Source organism: Coregonus clupeaformis, chromosome 34 (assembly GCF_020615455.1).
Source record: "Coregonus clupeaformis isolate EN_2021a chromosome 34, ASM2061545v1, whole genome shotgun sequence".
Classification (NCBI taxonomy): Eukaryota; Metazoa; Chordata; class Actinopteri; order Salmoniformes; family Salmonidae; genus Coregonus; species Coregonus clupeaformis.
In genome coordinates this window covers 41,086,731-41,112,769 of record NC_059225.1, presented here as the reverse complement: position 1 = coordinate 41,112,769, position 26,039 = coordinate 41,086,731, and positions in this window count along the sequence as shown.

Here is a 26,039-nt window from a genome sequence, read left to right as displayed (position 1 = left end):
GGATTAAGTTCATTTTCATGGCAAAGAGGGACTTTGCAATTAATTGCAATTCATCTGATCACTCTTCATAGCATTCTGGAGTATATGCAAATTGCCATCATAAAAACTGAGGCAGCAGACTTTGTGAAAATTCTTTTTATTTTTATGGAGGTAAGGCAATTGTCACGATCGTCGAAAGGAGGAGACCAAAGCGCAGCGTGTTGAGCGAACATCGTAGACTTTATTATAAAGAAACCACGATCAAAACAACAAACCAAATATGACGAAAGTGAAGTCCAATACTGATAATGACTAACAGCAACAAGGAAACAAAAACCCACAAAACCAAGGTGAAACCACACAGTATAAATATGGCTCCCAATCAGAGATAACGAGCCGACAGCTGACACTCGTTACCTCCGATTGGGAGTCATATGACTAATCAACATCAAACCCAAACATAGAAATGAAACAACTAGATCCCACATAGAACTACACCCAAATGAAAATGACAACCCTGGCTCACTACTAAAAGTCCCGGAGCCAGAACGTCCAGTACCCCCTAAAAGGCGCGGACTGCGACCGCGCCTCACAACCCCACAATAGGGGAGGGCTGGGTGGGTGTTGCTCCCCGGAGGCGGTTCCGGCTCCGGGCTTGACCACCACCCCACTATAGTTACTACCCGCTTTCTTAACCTCCTCCCAATGACCACCCTCCACTTAAACCCACCTGGATTAAGGGGCAGCACCGGACTAAGAGGCAGCACCAGGCTAAGGGACAGCACCGGACTAAGGGGCAGCACTGGACTAAGGGGCAGCACTGGACTAAGGGGCAGCACCTGACTAAATGGCGGATCCTGGCTAGCTGGCTCTGGCGGATCCTGGCTGGACGGCTCTGGCGGATCCTGGCTGGACGGCTCTGGCGGATCCTGGCTGGACGGCTCATGGCTGGCTGACGGATCTGGCTGCTCATGGCTGGCTGACGGATCTGGCTGCTCATGGCTGGCTGACGGATCTGGCTGCTCATGGCTGGCGGAAGGCTCTGGCTGATCCCGTCTGGCGGAAGGCTCTGGCTGCTCCTGTCTGGCGGAAGGCTCTGGCTGATCCGGTCTGACGGAAGGCTCTGGCTGCTCCTGTCTGGCGGAAGGCTCTGGCTGATCCTGTCTGGCGGAAGGCTCTGGCTGATCCTGTCTGGCGGAAGGCTCTGGCTGATCCTGTCTGGCGGAAGGCTCTGGATGATCCTGTCTGGCGGAGAGCTCTAGCGGCTCCGGTCTGGCGGACGGCTCTGAAGGCTCATGGCAGACGGGCGGCTTTGCAGGCTCAGTACAGACGGGCAGTTCAGACGGCGTTGGGCAGACGGACAGTTCAGACGGCGTTGGGCAGACGGGCAGTTCAGGCGCCCGTTGGGCAGACGGGCAGTTCAGACGGCGTTGGGCAGACGGACAGTTCAGGCGCCGTTGGGCAGACGGGCAGTTCAGACGGCGTTGGGCAGACGGACAGTTCAGGCCCCGTTGGGCAGACGGCAGACTCTGGCCGTCTGAGGCGCACCGTAGGCCTGGTGCGTGGTGCCGGAACTGGAGGTACCGGGCTGAGGACACGCATCTCAGGGCTAGTGCGGGGAGAAGCAACAGGGCATGCTTGGCCCTGGGGCGCACCGTAGGCCTGATGCGTGGTGCCGGAACTGGAGGTACCGGGCTGAGGACACGCATCTCAGGGCTAGTGCGGGAAGCAGCAACAGGGCATGCTTGGCCCTGGGGGACGCACATAAGGCCTAGTGCGGAGAGCAGCAACAGGGCATGCTGGACCCTGGGGACGCACATAAGGCCTAGTGCGGAGAGCAGGAACAGGCCGGGCTGGGCTGGCGACGCGCACCGTATCCCTGGTGCGAGAGGCCGGAACAGGCCGGGCCGGGCTGGCGAAGCACACCGTATCCCTGGTGCGTGGAGTAGGAACAGGCCGAGCTGGGCTGGCGACGCGCACCGTATCCCTGGTGCGAGTGGCCGGAACAGGCCGGGCCGGGCTGGCGAAGCGCACCGTATCCCTGGTGCGTGGAGTAGGAACAGGCCGGGCTGAGCTGGCGACGCGCACCGTATCCCTGGTGCGAGTGGCCGGAACAGGCCGGGCCGGGCTGGCGAGCGCACCTATCCCTGGTGCGTGGAGCAGGAACAGGCCGGGCTGGGCTGGCGACGCGCACCGCATCCCTGGTGCGAGTGGCCGGAACAGGCCGGGCCGGGCTGGCGTAGCACACCGTGGACCTGGTGCTTGGAGTAGGAACAGGCCGGTCCGTACCGGGAACACACACCACTGGCCTCAACCGAGGATCAGGAACGGGCCGGACCGGACTGGCAACACACATCAGTCTTTCACGCCGTGCCACAAACACTTCCCTCCCTCTACTCGCCAATGGCTCCCGTACTCCGTTAGCCTTCTCTCCTTTTCTCCCTGTGGCAGCCTCCTGCTGCCCAGCCGCCCAAGCCATGTGCCCCCCCCAAAAAATTTTTTTGGGGTTGCCTCCCGTCCTTCCGACGATGGCCCTGCCGATGCCGTTGCTCCTCTCGCCGTCGCCTCTCCACCGTCTCGCTCCATGGTCGGCGATCCATACCATCCAGGATCTCCTCCCAAGTCCAGGACCCTTTACCGTCCAACAGTTCCTCCCATGTCCAGACCCTTTGCTCCTGGACGCGCTGCTTGGTCCTTTTGTGGTGGGGTTTTCTGTCACGATCGTCGAAAGGAGGAGACCAAAGCGCAGCGTGTTGAGCGAACATCGTAGACTTTATTATAAAGAAACCACGATCAAAACAACAAACCAAATATGACGAAAGTGAAGTCCAATACTGATAATGACTAACAGCAACAAGGAAACAAAAACCCACAAAACCAAGGTGAAACCACACAGTATAAATATGGCTCCCAATCAGAGATAACGAGCCGACAGCTGACACTCGTTACCTCCGATTGGGAGTCATATGACTAATCAACATCAAACCCAAACATAGAAATGAAACAACTAGATCCCACATAGAACTACACCCAAATGAAAATGACAACCCTGGCTCACTACTAAAAGTCCCGGAGCCAGAACGTCACAGCAATACATTGGCCATAGTGCAAAAATAATTACAATTTAGTATTAACACTGGAATGATAGATGTGCAGAAGATGATGTGCAAATAGAGATACTGGGGTGCAAATTAGCAAAATAAATAACAATATGGGGATGAGGTAGTTGGGTGGGCTAATTACAGATGTGGTGATCGGTAAGCTGCTCTGACAACTGATGCTTAAAGTTAGTGAGGGAGATAAGAGTGTCCAGCTTCAGAGATTTTTGCAGTTCGTTCCAGTCATTAGCAGCAGAGAACTGGAAGGAATGGCGGCCAAAGGAGGTGTTGGCTTTGGGGATGACCAGTGAGATATACCTGCTGGAGCGCATACTACGGGTGGGTGTTGCTATGGTGACCAATGAGCTAAGATAAGGCGGGGATTTGCCTAGCAGTGATTTATAGATGACAGTTACAGTTTAGTCATTTAGCAGACGCTCTTATCCAGAGCGACTTCCAATTAGTGAGTGCATACATTTTTCATACTGGCCCCCCGTGGGAATTGAAGCGCCATGCTCTACCAACTGAGATTCAGGAGGGCCAATGAGCTTTAGGAGCCAGTGGGTTTGGCGACGAATATGTAGTGAGGGCCAGCCAACGAGATCGTACAGGTCACATTCGTGGGTAGTATATGGGGCTTTGCTGACAAATCGGATGGCACTGTGATAGACTAATTCCAATTTGCTGAGAAGAGTGTTGGAGGCTATTTTGGAAATGACATCGCTGAAGTCAAGGATCGATAGGATAGTTATTTTTATGAGGGCATGTTTGGCAGCATGAGTGAAGGAGGCTTTGTTGCGAAATAGGAAGCCAATTCTAGATTTAACTTTGGATTGGAGATGCTTAATGTGAGTCTGGAAGGAGAGTTTACGGTCTAACCAGACACCTAGGTATTTGTAGATGTCCACATATTCTAAGTCAGACCCGCCGAGAGTAATGATTCTAGTCGGGCAGGCGGGTGCAAGCAGCGTTCGATTGAAGAGCATGCATTTAGTTTTACTTTAAGAGCAGTTGGAGGCTACGGAAGGAGTGATGTATGGCATTGAAACTCGTTTGGAGGTTTCTTAACACAGTGTCCAATGAAGGGCCAGGTGGAAAGCATGGCCAGCCGTAGCAAAATGCTTATTGAAATTCTCGATTATCGTAGATTTATCTGTGGTGACAGTGTTTCCTAGCCTCAGTGCAGTGGGCAGCTGAGAGGAGGTGCTCTTATTCTCCTGGACTTTACAGTGTCCCAAAACATTTAGGAGTTAGTGCTACAGGATGCAAATTTCTGTTTGAAAAAGCTAGCCTTTGCTTTCCTAACTGATTGTGTATATTGGTTCCTGACTTCCCTGAACAGTTGCATATCGCGGGGGCTGTTCGATGCTAATGCAGTACGCCACAGGATGTTTTTGTGCTGGTCAAGGGCTGTCAAGTCTGGGGTGAACCAGGGGCTATATCTGTTCTTAGTTCTGCATTTTTTGAATGGGGCATGCTTATTTAAGATGGAGAGGAAAGCACTTTTAAAGAACAACCAGGCATCCTCTACTGACGGAATGAGGTCAATATCCATCCAGGATACACGGGCCAGGTCACTTAGAAAGGCCTGCTCGCTGAACTGTTTTAGGGAGCGTTTGACAGTGATGAGGGGTGGTCGTTTGACCGTGGACCCATTACGGACGCAGGCAATGAGGCAGTGATCGCTGAGATCCTGGTTGAAGACAGCGGAGGTGTATTTAGAGGGTAAATTAGACAGGATGATATCTATGAGGGTGCCCATGTTTATAGATTTAGGGTTGTACCTGGTAGGTTCCTTGATAATTTGTGTGAGATTGAGTGTATATAGTTTAGATTGTAGGACGGCCGGGGTGTTAAGCATATCCCAGTTTAGGTCACCAAGCAGTACTAACTCTGAGGGTAGATGGGGGGCAATCAATTCACATATGGTGTCCAGGGCACAGCTGGGGGCTGAGGGGGGTCTGTAGCAAGCAGCAACAGTGATAGACTTATTTATGGAGAGGTGGATTTTTTAGAAGTAGAATCTCAAACTGTTTGGGCACAGACCTGGATAGTATGATAGAGCTCTGCAGGCTATCTCTACTGTAGATTGCAACTCCGCCCCCTTTGGCAGTTCTATCTAGATGGGAAATGTTGTAGTTGGGGATGGAAATGTCAGAGTTTTTGGTGGTCTTCCTAAGCCAGGATTCAGACACTTCTAGAACATCAGAGATGGCGGAGTGTGCTAGCGCAGTGAGTAACTCAAACTTAGGGAGGAGGCTTCTGATGTTAACATACAAAAAACCAAGGCTTTTACGGTTACAGAAGTCAACAAATGATAGTGCCTGGGGAGTAGGAGTGATACTGGGGGCTACAGGGCCTGGGTTAACCTCTACATCACCAGAGGAACAGAGGAGGAGTAGAATAAGGATAGGCTTTAAGAACTGGTCTTCTAGTGCATTGGGTACAGAGAATAAAAGGGGCAGATTTCTGGGCGTTGTAGAATAGATTCAGGGCATTATGTACAGAGAAGGATATGGAAGGATATGAGTATAGTGGAGGTAAACCTAAGCGTTGGGTAACAATGAAAGAGATAACGTCACTGGAGGCACCGATTGAGCCGTTCTCTGCGTGTATGGGGAGTGGGACAAAGGAACTCTCTGAGGCTGGTTGAGCGGTAATGGGGGCTCTACAGTGAAATTGTATAATAAGAACTAACCGGAACAGCAATAGGCAAGGCATATTGACATGGGAGAGAGGCATAAAGCAATCACAGGTGTTATTCGAGAGAGCTAAGACAACAACTGGTAATGGCGATGAAAGTTTGGGCTGAGGCTAAACAAGATACAGTGAGGGAAAAAAGTATTTGAACCCCTGCTGATTTTGTACGTTTGCCCGCTGACAAAGAAATGATCAGTCTATAATTTTAATGGTAGGTTTATTTGAACAGTGAGAGACAGAATGACAACAACAAAATCCAGAAAAACGCATGGAAAAATGTTATAAATTGATTTGCAATTTAATGAGGGAAATAAGTATTTCACACCCTCTCAATCAGAAAGATGTCTAGCTCCAAGGTGTCTTTTATACAGGTAACGAGTTGAGATTAGGAGCACACTCTTAAAGGGAGTGCTCCTGATCTCAGCTTGTTACCTGTATAAAAGACACCTGTCCACAGAAGCAATCAATCAATCAGATTCCAAACTCTCCACCATGGCCAAGACCAAAGAGCTCTCCAAGGATGTCAGGGACAAGATTGTAGACCTACACAAGGCTGGAATGGGCTACAAGACCATCGCCAAGCAGCTTGGTGAGAAGGTGACAACAGTTGGTGTGATTATTCGCAAATGGAAGAAACACAAAATAACTGTCAATCTCCCTCAGCCTGGGGCTCCATGCAAGATCTCACCTCGTGGAGTTGCAATGATCATGAAAACGGTGAGGAATCGGCCCAGAACTACACGGGAGGATCTTGTCAATGATCTCAAGGCAGCTGGGAATAAAGTCACCAAGAAAACAATTAGTAACACACTACGCCGTGAAGGACTGAAGTCCTGCAGTGCCCGCAAGGTCCCCCTGCTCAAGAAAGCACATATACATGCCTGTCTGAAGTTTGCCAATGAACATCTGAGTGATTCAAAGGAGAACTGGGTGAAAGTGTTGTAGTCAGATGATACCAAAATGAAGCTCTTTGGCATCAACTCAACTCGCCGTGTTTGGAGGAGGAGGAATGCTGCCTATGACCCCAAGAACACCATTCCCACCGTCAAACATGGAGGTGGAAACATTATGCTTTGGGGGGGGGGGACAGGACAACTTCACCGCATCAAAGGGACGATGGACGGGGCCATGTACTGTCAAACCTTGGGTGAGAACCTCCTTCCCTCAATCAGGGCATTGAAAATGGGTATTCCAGCATGACAATGACCCAAAACACACGGCCAAGGCAACAAAGGAGTGGCTCAAGAAGAAGCACATTAATGTCCTGGAGTGGTCTAGCCAGTCTCCAGACCTTAATCCCACAGAAAATCTGTGGAGGGAGCTGAAGGTTCGAGTTGCCAAACGTCAGCCTCGAATGACTTGGAGAAGATCTGCAAAGAGGAGTGGGACAAAATCCCTCCTGATATGTGTGCAAACCTGGTGGCGAACTACAATAACGTCTGACCTCTGTGATTGCCAACAAGGGTTTTGCCACCATGTACTAAGTCATGTTTTGCAGAGGGGTCAAATACTTTTTTCCCTCATTAAAATGCAAATCAATTTATAACATCTTTGACATGCGTTTTTCTGGATTTTTTTTTTGTTATTCTGTCTCTCACACTGTTCAAATAAACCTACCATTAAAAATTATAGACTTAACATTTATTTGTCTGTGGGCAAACGTACAAAATCAGCAGGGGATCAAATACTTTTTTCCCTCACTGTAAACAGGACAGATAAACAGGACAGGGTACCGTGTAAAGGAACAGTCCAGCAGGCATCAGCTGTGCAGCTGAGTGATCATAAGGTCCAGTGAACAGCAATAGTTGAGACCGGAGCAGTTCGAATGGCTGCTAAAGCACAGGCGAGCAGGAAGCACGGCTGTTGATTGCGTGTGCTAGCGCACCGGGGCTAGCAGATGGATCTTTGTGGTCGTCGCAACGGGAAGCCTGTTGAAACCACATCAGATGATTACGTCGGCAGACCAGTCGTGATGGATCGGCGGGGCTCCGTGTCGACACTAGCAGGTCCCATCCGGTTGACAGAGAGGTAGATAGCCGGGAGATGGGCCTGGCTCGAGGCTAGCTCAAGGCTATCTGGTGCTTGCTTCGGGGGCAGTGGTGATTAGCCAACAACATCCATTCGGTTGCAGCTAGCTAGTTGCGATGATCCGGTGTTAAGGTCCAGTGATTCAGTGAATCTGGCAGAAAATCCGATATGTTCTTGGTCGATATTTATATTTATTTTTTAATAACTTTGGACATGTGTGCGTTCCGATCAAAGTAAGTGCCTTATTTTCTGTATATTGTGTTGTCTACTGTAGCATACCCTATGTACAGTATGTATGGAGCATACTGTATTACTGTTTTATTCACGTTTTCAAGTACTGGTGATAAATCATGCATTCCGATTCTTGCATAGATTGTAATGGACACATGATGTGTGTAAAATACTTTTTTTAAAGGTTTTACTGATTATGATGAGCTAATGCTAAGCTATTTGCCAGCTATGTGTTGCACCATGTTTGTTGACATTCTACAATGCATTCTGGGTGTCGCGTAAACGTCTGTCAGATGAAAGATGTTATAACAAAATGAGGTGAGGGAGGGTTCACTCATCTTTCGAGTACATTTCCGGAAGTGAATGATAGTAGACGACACATCCCCTTCAACATGCATACTGCAAACAGGCCAAACTCATCTTGTCTCCTCTTCTTATCTTTGGGTGACCCAAAAAAGCAAACATGGCGGCACGCACAACTACCCATCGTAGTATTACTTTAGATTTTTTGATAGTGTGTTTCTCAATTATTTCGATCGATGAATTGTAAATAGTCATTTCTGTTAGCTAATTCATATAATGGTTTCTGTCAGCCGAGAGTTAGCTAATATTAGCTTGAGTTAGGTCTAACTTTCCTCAGTTAACGCTAGGACTAATGTAGCCTACATTTTCCGGTTTGGATGATTGTGTTATGTTGTCGCCACTTCTGTGAATGTCTGAACATTGCATCCAAATATAAACTGGTCACTTTCAGGAAATAACGTTGTAAGGACTGTGTTTGTGCAAAATGTTTCTTTGAAAAAAAACAGTGTGGACAGCTCAAACGCTGACTGTTGAGTCAATCGAAACTGGATGGTTGAAATAGTGTGCTAATCACAACGGTTTGAGCGTAAGCTGCAGGGACCACTGTAGAATGATCACACCCATGTGTTGGTACGTGTCAAAGGCTTAAAAAGGCCTATTTATATAATTAATATGAATTCGGAGGGCAGAAATTATTAAATAGTAAAGCATTACACCTCTTAATAAAGGCTTCAGTCATACAAAAGTTATACTTAAATCCCAACTGGTTCTCTAGCAGATTAGTAAGAATGTCTCACCCCATGTTCAAGAATGGCCTTTTCCCCTGTATTCAGATTACAACCTCTCGCTTTCGGTTATTTGAAAATGAAATAATCGCTGAAATATCGCTATTTTTAAAACAAGCCACAGAAGGTTGGTTGCAATTTCAGTTTAATCCACCAGAAAAGACAGACCAAATATTACAACAAATATTAGAGTTAAACTCAAATATACTAACTGATAAAAAAAACAATATTTTTGGGAAAAATATATGAAAAAAAAAGAAAAAAAAATATATATATATATATATATATATATATATATATATATATATATATATATATATATATTACATCCAACTAATTGCAGCATTACCTCAAAAATGGAAGAGGCAAGTGGAAGGGGGAGAAAGAAAGGAACTTGTGTGTCGGCCCTGCATTAAATACCAAAATTGGTAAATAAAAAAGTATACCAGTTTCATTTCAGAACCAAAAAATTGACAGCTGTGCCATATAGATTGCAAAATAGGTGGGAAGAGATTTTTGATGTACCGATTCCATGGCACATGGTTTATGAACTGATACACAAAACAACGTGGATTCAAAACTTAGAGTTGCAACCAATAGAATGTTATATCTATGGGGGATACAACAATCCCTGCTCTACAGATTTTGCTGTGAAGAGACAGAATCATTAGATCATTTGTTTTGGTACTGTCCATATGTAGCTTGTTTTTGGTCACAGGTTCAGGAATGGCTGAGGAATTGCAACATTTACCTGGAGCTAACTCTGCAAATAGCATTGCTGGGTGATTTAAAAAGTAATTGTCAATCGATCAATAATATATTAATACTCTTAGCAAAAATGTTTATCTTAAACTTACAATATGTAGAATCTATGAGAATAGAAAGGTTCAGAACTTATGTGAAACATCACAGCACAGTTGACAAATATATGGCAAATAGAAATCAAAATTGGATGGTGTTCAGAGATAGATGGGAGGGGTTGAGTGGAGTTGAAGGATGGGACTAAAAACAAACAAAAGACAACTATTGTAAAATATACTGTGTCCGTAAAATGTACATAGTATGTATAAGCTGGAAGTAGAAGCCTAAGTGTTGTTGTCCATTAGTTTACTCCAATTAGGGGAGGGGTGGTAGGGTTAGGGGAAAATATATACAGTACCAGTCAAAAGTTTGGACACACCTACTCATTCCAGGGTTTTTCTTTATTTTTACTATTTTCTACATTATAGAATAATAGTGACGACATCAAAACTATGAAATAACACATTTGGAATCATGTAGTAACCAAAAAAGTGTGAAACAAATCAAAATATATTTTATATTTGAGATTCTTCAAAGTAGCCACCCTTTGCTTTGATGACAGCTTTGCACACTCTTGGCATTCAGGCACGTCTATGGGCCAAATGTCCCCTCCCTTTCTGAAATTTGAGAGATGTGAAAAATCTACGGACCTGAACAAAGTTCATCGTTAGTTGTTGCATGATACTCTATAATGTTAAGAGGCTTGCCAAAATTGAAAGAGGTTGGAAATTCAATTGTCACACAGAGTTGTTTTTTAACATTGTCCTTTCGGAAGTGTATTTGATTTGCACAACAAAGTGTCCTGTAATGTGGAAGGAGTTGACACTTAATTTAGAAATAATCAGTCTTCTACCGTAGCCCATTCAGTACCAGACCTGGGTAAAACAATCTGTCTGAGACACTATCCAGCAAACAGACATCTGAAAATGCAGAGAATCGACAGAAAAACCTGCTATGACTGACGTTAGGACTGATCTTAACTCCCCAAAGCACCAAAATAAATCCTAAGGTCATACACTCTACTGTTTAGACTTGATACTAAATCAACATGATTACACCAAATCAAAGTCATATGGTAATATCAACAAGAAAAACGAACTACCCGGTTTGCATAATGTTATCTGAAAGATACATATTTAGACATTTATTTTGTACTACATAAGTTATGGATGGTCTTTCAAGCCATGCTTTTGAATTAAACGAAATAGAGATGGAAATAAATGTGTTCCCAATCTCTGTTCCACACTCGTGTTGTGCTGTATTGGCTGAGGCACAAACGGGATCTGTGGAGATCATAGCTAATCCACAAGGATTTAGAGAAGCGAATTCACCACAGTGCAGATGTCGAAACTCTGCAAACACACACACAGACACACACATACAGTATGTATACAGAGGCATGCACATTTTTCAGGGCGTAACACAATCTGGAATTACTTTTCCTTCTTCCGTTCTCATCTCTATGGCAACCACTTTCGTCTGTGTGAACAGCCCTCCGTCTTCAGATAACTAAAAAGTCCATGTCCTTCCATATCTCCCGCTCTCCCAGAAGAAATACTGTCTGTGGGATATAAGCTGACTTGACACATCATTCATTTCTATATTCTGTATTTTATATTGTTCTTCCATCTTTCATTATTTATAGTCGGAGCAAAGCATGACGACTGACGGGGAATGATCGATCAGTAAAGGGGCAGTGAGAAGGAGTCAGAGCAAGCTGGGAAAAAAGAGACTGCCGAGAAATAGAACGAGATAGCATGAGTGAAAGAGAGAGAGATGAGGTAAAGAAATGCAAAGGAAAAGATGGAGAAAACAGATAGCGAGAGAGAGATTTTTGACGGCAATGGGGTCTAACACAACGAAAAGACATATGATGCTACAATTTACATACATTTAAAAACATTCATCAAGGATCTCTTTGTACTTTGCTCCGTTCATCTTTTCCTCGATCCTGACTAGTCTCCCAGTCCATGCCGCTGAATAACATCCCCACAGCATGATACTGCCACCACCATAGGGATGGTGCCAGGTTTCCTTCAGATGTGACACTTGGCATTCAGGCCAAAGAGTTCAATCTTGGTTTTATCAGACCAGAGAATCTTATTTCTCATGGTCTGAGAGTCCTTTAGATGCCTTTTGGCAAACTCCAAGCGGGCTGTCATGTGCCTTTTACTGAGGAGTGGCTTCCGTCTGGCCACTCTACCATAAAGGCCTGATTGGTGGAGTGCTGCAGAAATGGTTGTCCTTCTGGAAGGTTCTCCCATCTCCACAGAGGAACTCCAGAGCTCTGTCAGAGTGACCATTGGGTTCTTGGTCACCTCCCTGACCAATGCCCTTCTTCCCCGATTGCTCAGTTTGGCTCTAGGAAGAGTCTTGGTGGTTCCAAACTTCTTCCATTTAAGGATGATGAAGGCCATTGTGTTCTTGGAGACCTTCAATGCTGCAGGCATGTTTTGGTATCCTTTCCCAGATCTGTGCCTCGACACAATCCTGTCTTGGAGCTCTACGGACAATTCCTTCGACCTCGTGGCTTGGTTTTTGCCATGACATGCACTGTCAACTGTCGGACCTTATATAGACAGGTGTGTGCCTTTCCAAATCATGTCCAATGAATTGAATCTACCACAGGTGCACTCCATATCAAGTTGTAGAAACATCTCAAGGATGATCAATGGAAACGAGATGCACCTGAGCTCAATTTCGAGTGTCATAGCAAAGGGTCTGAATACTTATGTAAATAAGGTATTTCTGTTTTTTGCAAAAATTTGTAAAAACCTGTTTTCACTTTGTCATTATGGGGTATTTCTGTGTATATTGATGAGGAATAGTTTTTATTTAATCAATTTTAGAATAGGTCTGTACCGTAACAAAATATGGAAAAAGTCAAGGGTTCTGAATACTTTCCGAAAACACTGTATATGTTTTGACCATGACAGTTTACAATCTAAGGTAACACCAAGTAATTTAGTCTCCTCAACTTGTTCAACAGCCACACCATTCATTACCAGATTCAGCTGAGGTATAGAACTTAGGGAATGATTTGCACCACATACAATGTTCTTAGTTTTAGAGATGTTCAGGACCAGTTTATTACTGGCCACCCATTCCAAAACAAACTGCTACTCTTTGTTAAGGGTTTCAGTGACTTCATTAGCTGTGGTTGCTGACGCGTTTATGGTTGAATCATCAGCATACGTGGATATACACTACCGGTCAAAAGTTTTAGAACACCTACTCATTCACTGCCAATATCAATATCATTCTCTTTGCTTATTTGAGCTGTTCTTGCCATAATATGGACTTGGTCTTTTACCGAATAGGGCTATCTTCTGTATACCTCCCCTACAACTGATTGGCTCAAACGCATTAAGAAGGAAAGAAATTCCACACATTAACTTTTAACAAGGCACACCTGTTAATTGAAATGCATTCCAGGTGACTACCTCATGAAGCTGGTTGCGAGAATGCCAAGAGTGTGTAAAGCTGTCATCAAGGCAAAGGGTGGCTATTTGAAGAATTTCAAATATAAAATATATTTTTATTTGTTTAACACTTTTTTGTGTTATTTCATAGTTTTGATGTCTTCACTATTATTCTAAAATGTAGAAAACAGTGAAAATAAAGAAAAACCCTTGAATGAGTAGGTGTTCTAAAACTTTTGACCGGTAGTGTACATGTTTTTTTTTATGCCAGTGGCAGGTCACTGGTAAAAATAGAAAAGAGTAGATGGCCTAGAGAGCTGCCCTGCAGTACACCACACTTTACATGAGAGAGAGGGGGGAGCCATACACAGTCATAGAGGAGAGATAGTGATAGAGAGATGAGATGGAAGGAGAGACCGACAGAGAGAATAAGTGGCACATCAATGATTGCAGAGAGTAAACGACGAAAGTGATTTGTCTCATTTATTTAATAACCTTTTTTTGGGCTGGCGGGTGGGGAAAGGGGGGCGCCTTGCCGTGCTGCAGGCTTATCGACCGACCGCATCCCAGTCTCGCAGGTGTAAAGACGAGGTCAGATACCAGGCCTAGTGAGCCGTCATGTGCCTACCTGTGCTCAATCAGAAAATTCACCCCCGGTCCACCAAAAGAAGTAGGCCAAAACATAATTCATACGATTCACGATCCATCTGTGTTGTCTCACCATGGGCCGACAGGGCCATATTGAGAGTGGGAGCGCATTTCTCCTAGCCTTGGCTGGTCCCAGATCTGTTTGGAAATGACTGCAGGAGTTTGGCGAGAAAGCACAAACAGATTGAGACAAGGCCTCATTTCTCTTGCTCATGAAGTCATTAGTGCTTCGCTAGCGCCAGACTCATTTTTCCCGCCCCCGCATAGGATGATCCATAAGGAGATCCATATACAGAGGAAATGTATATAACTGAGTTTTGGGCGAGGGGAAGGTGGATGTGCTTCCTTTAGTTTCCTTCTTAGGGGTGCTTAATGGTTTTTCTCTTCCTCTACCTGGAGTGGTAATGACTTATCTGTGGTCGACTCATAGTTTAAAGTACCAGGAAGTGGGTGACAGGTTTTGAGTGGAAAACATGAGCTTGGGAGTCAAATTATTTTAAAAAGGAAGAAGGAGATGCGAGAAGATGTCATTATTAGCTCAGACAAAAACATAATGAAAAAATATATTGCCATTCTGCGTTTTTCATCTTTCAAACACCTTGTATTGTGTGTTTACAGAATTCCTTGAAACTGAGAAATTGACAGAGAAAAAGAGAGAAGAGATTGACAGAATATGTGGGGAGTTCCATTTTACCAGCTGTGCCTACCAACAAGTGCAGCTACCGTACCTACTAAAGATAATTTTACTCTCCAAAAACAAACTCTCACATCTAGTAAACAAAATTAATCAAACCTTTGAAACAGAGAGACAGAGCGAGACAGCAAAAGACTCAAATGTCTCGGTGTAAACCCTTATCCAACAACACAAACTGCATATTGAATTAATTTTCCATCCCAGTTCCTCATACTCGTCATACAACTTCAGAGATAGGGTGAGGTTTGGTTGCAGCTTTGGGGAAGCATCATTAGTCCCAATTTGCTCTGATCCAGCAATTGAACCAAATTTACCACTGAAGGATTTACATTTTACCTCTGAGCTTGAAACAACCTACCTGTCCAGACCACTCCACTGGGGCCACACCACAACACCATTTACCCACTTCAATCCCTACTCCAGCTAACGATTGATTAGCTCTCCAGTCGCCAAGGAGCGTATAGCAAGGAGCGTATAGTATGTAAATACCTGACACGGTACTGAGTGCTCAAGTGGTTTGCGTGTATGGGGTCCATTTTAGGACCCCCTCAGCGCCAAGCCTCATGCCTCAGCATCAAGCCTCATGCTAAGGTTTTCCTAAAATGGAAGCCGTACTTGTGCATGTCTGAAATGTCAAGTGTCACCCTCACCCTCTGTTTGAACTTGGCATTATCAAAAGGCTGTTTGTATGCCCTTTCCCTCCCCCCACATTGAGACAAACGTGTATTCGATGGACTTTCATCATACATTGCCGCCAATTAATTAAGGCTTAATAAACACTCGATTAGTAGATATAAATCAGAACAGACTTGTGTGTTGAATTAGCGGGTAGCAACACTTTTGTCAGGTAAAAAAATATCCTGTTAGTGCCTTTGCATTTCTCTTACAATACCTGGAAGGCGTCCAAAGAGAAAGCAGGCAAGGGCTGTGGTCCCAGGAATACAAATGCCCTTTCTATTGCTTGCCCTTTATATTCTTACAGATCCTGTATGGATTTATGGGTTTCAGTGGCAAAAACAAGCAATAAGTCACATCCAAAGTGTGATCACGTTCAACATTTGAGCATTTTTATGTAAGCCTGCATGTGTATTTCTTTGTGTGTTTGATTTGTGTGCACAGTTGGTACGCTTTTCTGTGCAGAGATTGTATGCGTGTTTGTTCATATTTGGGTTTAGGTGAGTGTTCATTTCTGGGTGTGTGTTTGTTTGTGTGTGTGATTACATCTGCTGGGTGAACAACAACATGCCTCCTCCACCTTCTGAAATCACTGTAGCGTAGGGGAGGCAGCATGGTGCTCAGTCAATGAATCCCAACTCAATTCTCTCCTGAGTCTCTGGACCTTGATCACTGTGTCAGATGCCTGGAAGGAATGGATTCTCACTGAACAAGTGCAGCGCAGCACAGCAGTGCTCGTTCTGTAGGAAAGCAAAGATTTTAGATCTGTGGCCATGCTGTGACCAGTCCCCTGTTAAAGGTCTCGCGCATGATCTGAGAAAAATGAACATTGTCCATTCTGAGGTAAACCTAGAGAGAGGTTGTTCCCTTTGACACAACAACAGCGGGTCTATTCTGTTATCGAAGGTCAAAGCCGAACTGGGTCCTGTTTATTATGCACCAAGGGAAAGAAACAGACTGAAACAAGAAGGGACTATCCTAAAATATCCAATAAAAACATTTCTTTTTGTTTTCCGTTTCAAAAGATTTTACTACGGTGTGCTCTACTGAACAGGACCCTGGCATCAAATGATCTAACACTCCAGTCCACTCAACCTAACCTACCCGACGACTCTCCTTGGAATAGATGCCATTGGCTGTCGTTGTAATCAATATAACAGATGGGTAGCACATTTGTTGTTGGAGTTTGTAACCATCAATTTGTACCATGGCTGTTGCTATCATTATATGTGTGTGCTTGGCTCAGCCCTTAATGATATTGGCAGTGATGTGAGGGCCACGTTGAGGAATATCTGGACTTGTAGGGCAGAGGCCTGTGTGAATTGAAAGTGGAGACACTCTGTTATCAGTTTGGGCGCACACACACAAACCCTCACACACAGATTACCTACAGAAACACACAGATGTACACATATAGACCAACATGCATGCATGTATTCACATACAAAGCCAACACACACATGCATGTGAATAAACATGAAATAACTGAATCCTTTAGACCTAAATAGAATTCTAGAATGCTGCTGTAGATTATTGAGAAGTTTCAAGATAAAGTGCATTTTCTCACACTTTTCAAACAAATAGACATAGCTCAAAAACAAAGAAGAAATGACAATTACAAGTTAATTTTAAAGAGCCCAAACTCTTATTTAATATGACACCACATTCATGTCAATAGAAATAATAATAATTTAATCTCCCATTGTGTAAAGACACTCACGATTAACACTCAACACAACAAAAAACTCTAAATTATTTAAATTGTAGTAACTTTGACAAATTACTCACTCAAAATTGACCAAATAATATAGTATACTTATAAATATTGACATATACATATTCAGAAATGTATCCAAAACGTGACCAGAGGATAATATATTGAGAAAATATTTCAAAACCCAGACAAAGTAGGCTATTGGATTGGCAAAGATTCTTACTTCTGTTACAATGTAGGCTATTGGATTGGCAAAGATTCTTACTTCTTTTACAATGTTTTTTTAAAAATGCAAACAACTATTCAAGGACTATTTCAAAATGTAAATAACCTCTCTCAATACAATTTAGTAGAGACCTGGCCTGACACAAAATGTAGAAATAGCCTAGTACTTTGACAACATTTTGGTGAACGCAACAAGTATTACATAGATAGAGAAAGATTCAGAGAAAAACTCCAAATATACCAAGTATTAGATACAGTGCATTCGGAACGTTTTCAGACCCCTTGACTTTTTCCACATTTTGTTACATTACAGCCTTATTCTGAAATGAATTAAATTGTTTTATTTCCTCATCAATCTACACAATCTACACACAATACACCATTATGACAACGCATATTTTTTTTTTATGTTAGCAAATGTATAAAAAATTACAAACTGAAATATAACATTTACATAAGTAATCAGACCCTTTACTCAGTACTTTGTTGATGCACCTTTGGCAGCGATTACAGCCTCGAGTCTTCTTGGGTATGACACTACAAGCTTGGCACACCTGTATTTGGGGAGTTTCTCCCATTCTTTTCTGCAGATCCTCTCAAGCTCTGTCAGGTTGGATGGGGAGCGTCGCTGCACAGCTATTTTCAGGTCTCTCCAGAGATGTTTGACTGGGTTCAAGTCCGGGCTCTGGCTGGGCCACTCAAGGACATTCAGAGACTTGTCCCAAAGCCACTCCTGCGTTGTAAATTAGCTGTGTGCTTAGGGTCGTTGTCTTGTTGGAAGGTTTTCATCAAGGATCTCTCTGTACTTTGCTCCGTTCATCTTTCCCTCAATCCTGACTAGTCTCCCAGTCCCTGCCGCTAAAAAACATCCCCACAGCATGATGCTGCCACCACCATGCTTCACCGTAGGGATGGTGCCTGGTTTCCTCTAGACGTGACGCTTAGCATTCAATCTTGGTTTTATCAGACCAGAGAATCTTGTTTCTCATGGTCTGAGAGTCCTTTAGGTGCCTTTTGACAAACTCCAAGCGGGTTGTCGTGCCTTTTACAGAGGAGTGGCTTCCGTCTGGTCACTCTACTATAAAGGCCTGATTGGTGGAGTGCTTCAGAGATGGTTGTCCTTCTGGAAGGTTCTCCCATCTCCACAGTGGAACTATGGATCTCTGTAAGGGGGACCATCAAGTTCTTGGTCACCTCCCTGAGCAACGTCCTTCTCCCCCGATTGCTCAGTTTGGCTGGGCGGCCAGCTCTAGGAAGAGTCTTGGTGGTTCCAAACTTCTTCCATTTAAGAATGATGGAGGCCACTGTATTCTTGGGGACCTTCAATGCTGCAGAAATGTTATGGTACACTTCCCCAAATCTGTGCCTCGACACAATCCTGTGTCGGAGCTCTACTGACAATTCCTTTGACCTCATTGCTTGGTTTTTGCTCTGACATGCACGGTCAACTGTGGGACCTAATGCAGACAGTTGTGTGCCTTTCCAAATCATGTCCAATCAATTGAATTTACCACAGGTGGACTCCAATCAAGTTGTAGAAACATCTCAAGGATGATCAATGGAAACAGGATGCATCTGAGCTCAATTTCGAGTCTCATAGCAAAGGCTCTGAATACTTATGTAAATAAGGTATTTCTGTTTTTTATTTGTAATACATTTTCAAACGTTTAAAAAACGGTTTTTGCTTTGTCATTATGGGGTATTGTTTTTATTTAATCAATTTTAGAATAAGGCTGTAACGTAACAAAATGTGGAAAAGGGGAAGGGGTCTGAATACTTTCCAAATGCACTGTTGTTTACAGAGAGAAGATAAAAAAACACAACTGTTCAGAGACTATTTCAAACATACACTATTTTCCTATAAGATTCGTGGGACAAATGAATATGTCACACTGTCGCTTGAGTGTTTGCATTTAGCCTACAACATGGAACTTGTTGAAGCATGGCCCATCCTACAAAGTGGCACAGAACATGTAGAGCACCCAATGGAGGTTTCCACACATCTCACACACTTTGATCTGCGTCCAATCTGGATTTACACAACACATCTTCTCTTGCGCCCTTCAAACTTCACCAGGTTGTGGCCTGCTTTCAAATTAGGAGTTACAACTCGGTCCACACGCCCTGGTGCCACACTCTTAGCTCCCCGTTTCCTGCCACTGTAGCCATCACAAAGCAAATGCACAAGTTGCATTTTGAATGCCTACAGGGAGACACGCCTGCGATTTCTGGGAAGGGGCCTTTGCAGGGTCTCACACACAATATAAGCATTGATAATAGCAATGTTGAGCTTCCCCCTAAACACATTTCCACCATTTCCTGCCTGCACGTCCAACATTATAGTAGCTTTTAAAATGGTCAACCCCGCCCATTTTCTTTTTATAATCCAGGACCAGTTCCGGAACAGATCTGAGTTCGTTCTGCCTGTATTTTGATACTGTTTTTAGAGTGTCATTCCCTGAGCTGTTAGAACATAGAAAGTACACATCTCGTTTGTCCGTCCAGCGGCACGCCGTAACATATTATCCGCAGACCCTTTTTAGACTCTGACCTCTGTGGAGCTTGCCCTCCATCATGGCCTTGGAAATTGTTCTTATTGGGCCTTACTGTGCCACAATAGTATGTGTCAGCATCAAGAAGATCTCTCACCAGAGGTATGGATGAAGAAAATAAGTTGTCAGCATAGACATGGTGATGTGACAAGAGAGAGCCCCTCATTAGCTTCATTACAACTCTGTGAGTAAGCTGAGCTCAGTTGCTTCATCCGTGTGGTCAGGTGCCACAAAGACCTAGGAAAATGACAATTGGTCCAGAACAGGGCAGCATGGCTGGCCCTTAAATGTACACGGAGAGCTAACATAAATAATATGCATGTTAACCTCAAGGTAGAGGAGAGATTGGCTTCATCACTACTTCTATTTGTGAGAATATTTGACATGTTAAACTACTAGCACACAGCTCACACACCCATGCATACCCCACAAAAGAAATACACCTTATGGAACAGCGGCACTGTGAAGAGACACACACAGGTACAGACACAAGCATACACACACACATGATAACATACGCACTATACACACACGTACACATGGATTTTGTGTTGTAGATACAGTATGTGGTAGTAGAGTAGTGGCCTGAGGGCACACACTTAATGTGTTGTGAAATCTGTTGTGAAATGTAATGTCATGTTTTTAATTGTATATATCTGCCTTCATTTTTCTGGACACAAGGAAGAGTAGCTGCTACCTTGGCAGCAGCTAATGGGGATCCATAATAAATACAAATACTTGCCACTGTCACTTTAGGCCCAGTCTGTGTGGTGCAGGGGTGCATGGTGAGACTTGGGGCAGACACACTCCACGGAAATGTAGGCTGTCGACGGCCGCTATGGGTTCTAAAGGGTTAAACATTAAATAAGTTAAACATTAAATAAATGTAACATGCACATACATTAATACAGCACAGGGACACACAAGCTCAAAAAGACCACATTGGACAATTCCACATTCACTCACACAAGTACTGTTTTATCAAAGATACTTACTTACTTACTTACTTACACACAAAAGATAAACCCCCCTCACACACACCACAACCCTCTCCACACCCCCCCTCCCCTCCTCCCCTCACCTCCGTCCTGGAGGTGGCATGGTGTATCTCATTCCAGCCCCCATCCTGCTTACTCCTGCTGTGTACTGATGTGGCCTGTCAGAGTTTAGCGTGGCATACTAACGGATAATCACATTCACTCTGGATGGATCTGGAGGTTGAGGGCGTCTGCCGATGCTAAAGCTACTGCTAACCACTAATGCTGGGTCTGCACAGGCTCGCCCAAGCCACACGGCTCCCATAATCTCATGAACTCACATTGCTATGCATATCACCTAATGGCATTAGTGTCAGATGGGATAATAAAGACGGGGGCCAAGCTTGAGTTGATTAGCTCTAACTATGACTCACCCCCAGTGGTATTCACCGAGCTCCAGGGTGTCCACGTGAAGGGGAGGGAGCTGGAGATTATAAAGATAAAGAGAGGGGGGCGAGAGAGAGGGAGAGAGAGAGAGGAGTTGATGGAGATAGTAAAGAAGGGGAGAGAGGGGAGGGAGGGAGGGAGGGTGTGAGAGATGATAAAGAGGAGGGAGGGAGTGGATGCAGGAGGTACACTATACAGTATTTACAAAAGTATGTGGACACCCTCAAACAAGTGGATTTGGCTATTTCAGTCACACCCGTTGCTGATAGGTGTATACAATTGAGCACACAGCCATGCAATCTCCATAGACAAACATTGGCAGTAGAATGGCCTTACTGAATAGCTTAGTGACTTTCAAGGTGGCACTGTCATATGATGCCACCTTTCCAACAAGTCAGTTTGTCAGACTTCTGCCCTGCTAGAGCTGCCCCGGTCAACTGTAAGTGCTGTTATTGTGAAGTGGAAACGACTAGGCTCAACAAAGCAAAAGCAGCCAACAAGTGCTCAGCATATGTGGGAACTCCATCAAGACTGTTGGAAAAGCATTCCTCATGAAGCTGGTTGAGACAATGCCAAGAGTGTGTAAAGCTGTCATCAAGGCAAAGGGTGGCTACTTTGAAGAATGTCAAATATAACATATATTTTGATTTGTTGAATACTTTTTTGGTTACTACATGATTCCATATGTGTTATTTCATAGTTTTGATGTCTTCACTATTATTCTACAATGTAGAAAATAGTAAAAATAAAGAAAAACCCTTGAATGAGTATGTGTGTCCAAACTTCTGACTGGTACTGTATGTATGGCAGACCGATTTATTTTATGTCTATCTAACCTCAATTTTACCAGGTTTGTCTCATATTAGAAAAGATGACAAGGTGTTTTATTGTTTGCTACTACCATTTCGATTAGACGCTAACAAAGTTCACACACTGACTGAGATTTTAATCCAGGGCTCTCCAACCCTGTTCCTGGAGAGCTTCCCTCCTGGAGGTTTTCACTCCAACCCCAGTTATAACTAACCTGATCAACCAGCTAATTATTAGAATCAGGTGAGCAAGATTATGGTTGGACTGAAAACCTACAGGATGGTAGCCCTCCAGGAACAGGGTTGGAGAGCCCTGTTTTAATCTCTATGCACTCATTTTGCAAGACAGTGTATTTCTGAGACAGGGAGAGACTACATTGATCTTTGCTCCAGTGTGCCTAATGAACACGTCCCAGGGCACACACCCAGAGACACAGTCAGAACACCTGCACAACATATCATGATCACAAAAACACACCCTGCCAACACCAACACCAACACCACCGAACATCCTTGCTGATAAGAACAGTCTAAGGTTGACATAGATGGAAGACTGGGGTCTAATTTGAGATATAATTACCTGATTTAAAGTGAAAAACTAGTCATTATTGTGAACATTTCACAGCACTCAGATGTTGGTAGGGGATCACAGCTGGATGGTTTGTTTGCCTGTGATTTCCTTGTGATTTTGTAACTGGGCTGACAAATTGATCACACATGTTGTGCCACCCTCCTGGGGGATGGTTAGATATGGATTGGGGATGTGTGTGTAGCTTGAGGACCTTGTAGCTGATTTTATGTACATGCTATGTAAATCTTCTAATAAAGTGTATGCATACTTTTTTATTAGCACATGGTTCATCATACTCTACCTTGGCATCAAGCCAGGGTGCCCAAGGCTATCTGGGATCATGTTTGACCCATACTGATAAAGTATTGCCCTTTAACACAGACTAGACCTATCAAACAGTGGACTGGAGGCTGTTCCAGAAAGCAGAATCAATGAGTTAGCCAGCTAACTGTCCCCAAAAATCTGAAATAACTTAATATTTTTGAGAAATATAAACTTGAAATTGGCATGGTATAATTGACTCAACAACCAATATTCAAGTTTAGCTTTCTAAATGAATCAGAAAATCAACAGATATATTTGACTTCTTATCTAAGTTAGCTAGCTAACTTAATGATCCTGCTTTCTGAAACATCCCACCGGAGAACAGCATTTGCTTAATTATTTAAATCTGTGACCAAAAGGTACTATTTAGCCAGAGGGGCCAGAAGAGTGGACACGGCTCATGCTTTTGAGACCTGTATTGTACCTTTCCCCTCCGTGGAGGTCGACTTGTTTTTGAGTGTTGTGTTGTTGCCTCTCCAAGTCCCTGAAAGAGGAAGTCAATTGCCATCTACATGCTTTTTCAGTTTCTAAACAAAGTATTTGGGAGGGAAAATAGCCCGATGCAAGGGTGTCGCAGGGCTCTTGAGAGAATTAGTCTCTTTGTTGTGGGGAGTGTCCGCAATACTACCAAAATGCTGATGGCGGGCCGGGAGGATGGAGCATGCTGTGGAGAACTCATTCATTCAGAGCTACAATCTGCCTTCTGCTTTGCAGAAAGCCTTTGTTCGACTGAAATAGGTATTTAATGCAGGTAAAACCAAGTATATGTACCATCCAAGTATAATGCTTAAAAATGTATCTGAGTATTTATGCATATGTACAATATTGATTGTTTCCCCGCTTATAAATATCTGGGTTGACGAAAAGCTATCTTTCAAAAAGTTTAGAAGTTAAGAATTAAAATGGGCTTCCTTTATAGGAATAGGTCATGCCTTTCATTAAATAGCAGAAAACAAATAATTCAGTCGACATTCATACCGTTTATAGATTATGGCAATATTGTCTATCTGAATGCATCTGCCACTGTATTGAAGCCTTTGGACTCAGTTTATCATAGCACATTGCGCTTTATTACGGGTGATAGGTTCAGTACACATCACTGCTTTCTGTATCAGAAAGTAGGCTGGCCCTCTTTGAAGTCTCGTAGATCGATGCATTTCTCTCTTTTTGTTTATAAAGCCCTCTTGCACAAACTTCCGCCATGCCTTACTTAATTTTTAACCTACAGACGTACAATCTACCAGATCCCTTCGATCTCCACTAAATTAGGTAAATATGCTTTCTGTTTTTTTTTGCACCTTACTAATCTCCCAAACTCTCCAAAATTGGGGCAGGGGGTTGTGTGTGTGTGTGTGTGTGTATGTGTGTGCATGTGGACACTTATGTGTGTGTGTGTTTGGATGGAGGTGTTCGTTGTGTGCGTGTGCGCATATCTGTGTGTGTGTGTATAACCCTTCTTCTAATTCACATTCACTTCACATTCACTTCCAAGGTGTTGGAGCAAAGTAAAACCTTAAGCGATAAACCCAACTTTTCACTCAAAGGAAATAGTATTGTGCCGTCTTCTTTTCTTCTCTTTCAAACAAATAGCAAATAGACCGAAATAGACCCATTTTGCAAAGCCCATCCATGCTGTTCATTGAAGCGTCTGAACCTATAGGAGCTACTGTATAGGAGGGATGTTTTGGTGAATGGAGAGATGCCGCAGTAGTATATACCTCATTGGGGCCATAGATTGGGGTTGGTGTTTGTGTAGAATTGAGCACATTGATTATTTTTTCTCCTTCACTTTTCCACCTTCTCTCTGGTCATGTCTGTCTCTTGTAGCCTTATTCTCTCTAACACTACACATTTTCTCTTACTTTTAGTCTCTCTCTCTTTCTATATTTCCCATTACTATCTTCTTTCCATCTTTCTCTTTTCTCTTTCTGTCACTATCTCCATCTCTCTCTTCATCACTATATGTTGCTGTCCTTCATCACTATCTGTCTCTCTCTCTTTCTCTTTCCATCACTGACTCTATCGTCCCTTCATAACTATTTCTCCTTTTTCATCTCTCTCTCTGTCGCTCTCCACATGTTCAATATGTTGCCACAGAGTCTCAGTCGAAGCTCACAGGGTCATATCGTTCCATTATTTCCACTACTGTGATCACGGCAGTCACTAACCCACACCACTCCACACATACACTACAGGTCAAAAGATTAAGAACACCTACTCATTCAAGGGTTTTTCTTTATTTTTACTATTTTCTACATTGTAGAATAATAGTAAAGACATCAAAACTGTGAAATAACACATATGGAATCATGTAGTAATCAAAAAAGTGTTAAACAAATCAAAATACATTTTATATTCAAATAGCCACCCTTTGCCTTGATGACAGCTTTGCACACTCTTGGCATTCTCGCAACCAGCTTCATGAGGTAGTCACCTGGAATGTATTTCAATTAACAGGTGTGCCTTCTTAAAAGTTAATTTGTGGAATTCCTTTCCTTCTTAATGTGTTTGGGCCAATCAGTTTTGTTGTGACAAGGTAGGGGGGTATACAGAAGATAGCGCTATTTGGTAAAAGACCAAGTCCATATTATGGCAAGACAACTCAAATAAGCAAAGAGAAATGACAGTACATCATTACTTTAAGACATGAAGGTCAATCAATACTGAAAATGTCAAGAACTTTGAAAGTTTCTTAAAGTGCAGTCGCAAAAAACATCAAGCGCTATGATGAAACTGGATCTCATGAGGACCACCACAGGAATGGAAGACCCAGAGTTACCTTTGCTGCAGAGGATAAATTCCTTAGAGTTACCAGACTCAGAAATTGCAGCCCAAATAAATGCTTCACAGAGTTCAAGTAACAGACACATCTCAACATCAACTGTTCAGAGGAGACTACTACTAAAGGACACCAATAAGAAGAAAATACTTGCTTGGGCCAAGAAACACGAGCAATGGGCATTAGACCGGTGGAAATTTGTCCTTTGGTTTGGAGTCCAAATTGGAGATTTTTGGTTCCAACCGCTGTGTCTTTGAGAGACGCTGTGTGGATGAAC